At 38.8% G+C, this 5,591-nt stretch overlaps 1 protein-coding gene across 1 annotated transcript in view; it reads left to right on the top strand.

Moving 5' to 3' along the window:
- LOC107748730 (potassium voltage-gated channel subfamily H member 8-like) overlaps positions 1 to 5,591 on the top strand; it is a 53,847-nt gene that overhangs the window by 939 nt on the left and 47,317 nt on the right. The gene's annotated exons all lie outside the window — the stretch shown is intronic.

Here is a 5,591-nt window from a genome sequence, read left to right on the forward strand (position 1 = left end):
ATATATATATATATTTTTTTTTTTCTTTCTTTTACGTGCTAAAGATTGTTTTCTGAATTTGGGTTTCACACACTATATATCCATGCCTCTCCACAAGTGTTTTTTGTTGAGTTTTGCATTGGAAGCACAATATTGCTCTCAAACTGAGCATCTGCTGCTCAGCACCATGGACAGCGCACAAGGGCAACCCCTTGGTTAGATCTGTCAGAGCACTTAGGCTGCTTTGATGCTTAGATCAGTGGTTCTCAGTCTCACAGAACTGCACATTTTGGATGTCTCCCTTATTTGACACACCCATTTCAGGTCTTGGAGGTGCCCTACTAACAATCTGATGAGTTGAATCAGGTTTGTTAGGTTAGGGAGACCTCCAAAATGTGCAGATCCACTGGCTTAGATGGTGGTGCATAATTTGGCTGTCCTAATGTTTATTTTTCTTATAGAGCTCAAGCAGGGTTGGTAGAGATAACAGTAACAATCAGAGGGCTGTTTAATTAAAGTTCAGACCAATAGCCCAGATCATGCACAAAAAAAGACGCGCTTAACGTCCGGATGAAATCCCTTGCGTGGCCCCAGGTAACGACCAGCATCGATCAAATATAATTGGTCGACCACAAAACAGTCAGGCGGTATTTCATCTCAAGGCATATTGTGCGGTTGTAAAAATTAGTCTGTCTGGATTTCTTTTGTGTGATAAAAGTTTACTGATTTCACAGAGCAAAGCCTGTCAGCTTTTATCGCTTTGTTCCAAACTGTTTTGGTGTCCTAACAGAAAGAACTTGTACCATCCTGCCTTATCACATTCTACATTTAGGTAACTTGTTTTCCCCCATCTAGGTCTAAGGTTTGAGAAATGAGAACTGAGACTGTGTTTTATTTTAGTGCTAGAGCTCCCACCACAGGAATCCTTCTCAAGGGACATGGTGTCCTCTGCGCTGCTGGGTCCATATATTACCAAACCGTGATGGCGTGTACCCATGTGACTATGGTTTGTCCTTCAGGTGAGACTACCTGTATGGCTGTCACACCTTGGGCTGCCGCAGGTAACATGGCTGAGAATAGCACAGGAATGGCTGGAAATAGCGCCTGTCATATTGGAAGGAAAGTGACAACAATGACACAGGGGGCGATAATAGGGAAAATCCCATTAGGCGACATCCATGGTGGCTCTCCAAAAATGATAGCCTACATGTGGAGAGCATTAACAAAGAGGTTGAATTTTGTTTTTTTCTAATGGTGGATGGATATTGTGTTCATTATATTACAGACACAAATGAAAGAGCACGCACCCAAGCCAAAGCAGAAATGCTGTTGCCAGTTTTTATTTTGTATGTGCTGTACAAAGTCAAATCATTTGTGAGGAAAATGTTATGCTAGTCCATACAAAATTGGCCACCACAATGCAAAAGTTTTCAGGGTTTTCAAGATATTCAGGGTGATTGCTGTCATGTTCCAGGTGGTTGCTACGTGGTCTCTGTGTAACTCTCGTCTCTAGAAATGGTTTGCTTGGCTTTTTTTATTTTGGCCCATTTGTATCATATGCCTGTTGAAAATTATAAGTTAGACCTTTCTTAAACAATCCGAAGTATTTTGCAGATATTTTAAAGACTGTTTCAATAGTTTTTACCAATCCAATCACAGTCACTATGGTCCAAAACAACATGGCACCCCATTAAAGCAATAGTTCACCCAAAATTATCTGTAAATTTACTCACCCTCATGGTGTTCAGGACGTCAATGGGTTTGTTTGTTCACTGGAACAGATTTGGAGAAATTTATCATTACATCACTTGCTCAGCAATGGATTCTTTGAAGTAAATGGGTGCCGTCGGAATGAGAGTCCAAACAGCTGATAAAACATGAAATTATGGATTATTGTGATGTTTTTTTATCAGCTGTTTGGGCTCTCATTCTGGCAAGTAATCCACAACACTCCAGTCCATCAGGTCTTGTGAAGTAAAAAGCTGAATGTTTGTAATAAACAAATTCATCTTTAAGATGTTTTAACTTCAAACCATTGCTTCTAACTAAAATATGAATTCATAATCCCCAAAGCTGCTTTCTCCAATGAAAAAGTCATGACGTTTGAATCAGGAGAGAAATATACACAGATAAAGCACTGTTTACAAGCAAAAACAGTTCTAAACAAATATGTTGGGGCAAGAATGTGCAATTTTTATGTGCAAGAACAACAGGGGATGGACGTTTTCACTGGAGGAAGCGTAATTATGGATTATGGATATTTTGGCCAGAACGACAGTTTAAAGTTAAAATGCCATGATGGATTTGTTTCTTATAAACGCACAGTTTTTCACTTCACATGATGGACTAGAGTCATGTGGATTGATGTTTTTATCAGCTGTTTGGATTCTGACGGTACCCATTCACTGCAGAGGGTCCACTGGTGAGCAAGTGATTATGTAATGCTAAATTTCTCCAAATCTGTTTGGATGAAGACAAACTCATCTACATCTTGAATGGCCTGAGGGTGAACTATTCCTTTACCTTTCATTGTATGGACAAACAACTTATTTTGTTTCTCAAAAAAAGAATGTCATGCATGTTTGGAATGACACGAGGGTGAATAAATGATGACAGAATTTTCTTCTTTTTTTGATTAAACTATCCCTTTAATAATTGGGTTCAGATTTTTGAAAAATCGCTAACCTTACGTATGATAAATAGAAAAGTGATGCTTTCCTTAGCGAGCACCACTAATTACACCCTTTACTTTATAATATTGTGCAACATCCAAGTTACATAAGAAAGCCTGCTGATTTGTTATTGTCAAGAGAAGCTATACATGTATTAAACTCCCCTCTGAAGCATCCTAATGTGTGTGCTTGCTGTTATGCGTTAATATTCCATCAAGACGAAAGACTTCAAAATACTCTTTTCACACAGGTACCTGTCAGGACAGCATATGGTGGGTAATTACAGTAAAGCAGTGTGTGTGTGCCAGTTGCGTGTGTTTGCAGTTGTGTGTTACCCAAAGGAAAGGAGAGAGTGTGGTTAACTGTGAAAGAGTAATTTAGAGTAATTTTGGATGAGTCCTTTTAAAAGAACACTTCAAGTAGATGCTTCCGTTGCTAAAATTACGAAGCGCAGGGTTAGACACCCAAGTCAGGTAATGGAGATATTTCAAGCGGTGCACTCTTGCATGTGATGCATAATCACACTGCCAGCGAACTCAACACATATCAGGCACAAAATAAGGAAATTGGCATGTCTGCTGCACCTCTTCCAGTTTGGAACAGATCTATAGGTCTGAAAGACGGTAAAATTGAGGCTCTAGACTGGGAGAACAATGCGTGTCTGTTGTTTGAACTTGGGATAGAGATGTCAGTGTGCTGTTCTTCTGTTGTTCACTGAACTTCACACAGAGCTGAAACTGAGCTCATCAGTCATCATTAGGGAAGAGAGAGAGGGACTGGAAGCCTAAGAGGGAAAACAAAAAAAGATGGACGGGCTAAAGAAAGCATGCAGGGAAATGAAGCAGCAGAACATGGTCTAAAGAGAACGAAGAAAGAAGAACCTTTGCGTATTACATGTTGACATTATTGGATGGTGGAAACAGGACACTGTGAGGATGCACTCTGCAATTTCAGAAGGGTTATCTACACGGATCAGACCAGAATACAGATCGAACTCTCGCTTACTGTTCCAAAGTCTCCGAGAATGGAATTCTGGAATCGTGCCAGTCTAGACTTTCAGACCTTGCCATCTTCCTTTGTCTTATTAACATTCAGAGAATACTTTTGTGTGCTCTGGCACGAAGCATGAATTGAAACTAAATATGAAGGACCCTGCTGAGACTGTGACAAAAGATTATGTAACCACAACAGATTAGTGAAATAAAAAGGTTGAAATGATTATATGTGATGGAGCCATTTTAGACTCTTCCTATTGCTGCTTTGCTTATTGCTGAAAGGATTTTAGCACCATATGCATATGGTTTTAAATTAGTGCGCTTAGTATCTTGTCAGCTCCATGCCAGTAGAGCTCATTAGCCTGGAGTATTTAAAACGGTAGTTTTTACTGAGATTCAGGAGTCTATTATACATAAAAACATACTTAGGTCATATCAGTGAAGAATTTAAATGTTTTCTCCTTTATCTGTGCTCAAACCTGTTCTCAGATGTCAGCGCAAGACGTTATTCATGATGCATTAATGCATTCTTTCAAGGAAATAGGATTCAGGACAAAAAGACAGTCAAGATCTCAAGCCAGCAAAATCAAGGCTGAGCTAAAAACACACTTAATCATAAACTCTCTATACCTTAAGAGTTTGAAGGATGTGTCCTACACTTAGAATACTAGTGTACAGCTTATTGTGCACAGTATACTGTACGCCATCTGTTGTTTTTTACAAATAGTATGTGAAGCAGTATGAAAACAATGCATAGTTGTCATCGCATTTAATTCAGAGAGATATGTCTAGTTATGACTTTGGAAAATGAAAATGGTAATTTTGTACTGATTTTCTTTTAAATTGAAGTTCTATAAGTGATTTTTTGATTGTACTAAAGCACACAATTACCAAAATTGCACACAATCTCTGAAAAACAATTCTACAGCCAGTTATTCTACTTTGAAATGTCTAATTTAAATTGACTTTCATTGTACAGACAAAACCCACTGAAATCTTCTTTATTTTTGTACTTTTTGACACAGTGTTTGACGACAGACTTTGGAATGATGTGAGGTTGAGTAAATAATGACATAATTTCCATTTTTAGGGTGGAATGTCCGTTTAAGTCATCATTTTTGCTATTCTGTTTTGTGCCAGTAGTGACGCAGAAATTACAGCTTCAACTATTGATGTTAACGATGTTTTGATTGTTTCAAAAAAAGTATTTAGTCCACGAAAGGTCAGGTTTAGCACATTGCATCGTAGGGTACAGTATTTCATGCAGTGTGATACTGCACATTGAGACATAGTAGAATTGCATGCTGAAAAAACATACTATTTACTGCAGGAAGAATAAAAGTATTATAGTAACAGTGTTCAGATCGTGTTTCTCATAGACTAGAGTATTCGTCATTCATGTAAAGCTCACATCCAGTGTCCGTTCTAACTATACTCGGCCCACCTTGAGTCTCTATTTAATGCAAAAAGAGGCTTCAAATGCAAGACTGCATTGCAAATTTGCAATAGAAGGTTCCAGCATCTGTCCTGCCATTCCCTCCCTCAAACATCTCTCCCTCTATCTCAACCAGTTGTTCTCATCATTCCTCTTTTCCTTGCGTTCTTCCTCCCCTCACTAATCATACTGCCTCTTTAAATAGCTCTCAGGTGTTCCTGTTTGGGACATAGACTCACAAGAGGGAGGAAGTGTGTGTGTGTGTTTTATACAACAATCTGGGGCAGACGAGAGATGTGGACATTCCCCCTCTCTCTCCTGCCTCACCCCTTTTTTCCCCCTCCATCTTTCTACATGTTTTTCAGAGTAGATATGCAGTTTCTTGGATAAACACACACACACACCCTGTTTTTACAGTCTGGATTCAATCTGTCCAATTAAACATAAACTGACAGAGTAAACCACATGAGGTCTGGTATGGAAATGAGAGACGATATATATATATATATA

The sequence above is a fragment of the Sinocyclocheilus rhinocerous genome, unplaced genomic scaffold (assembly GCF_001515625.1).
Source record: "Sinocyclocheilus rhinocerous isolate Xijiao unplaced genomic scaffold, SAMN03320098_v1.1 scaffold499, whole genome shotgun sequence".
Taxonomy (NCBI): Eukaryota; Metazoa; Chordata; class Actinopteri; order Cypriniformes; family Cyprinidae; genus Sinocyclocheilus; species Sinocyclocheilus rhinocerous.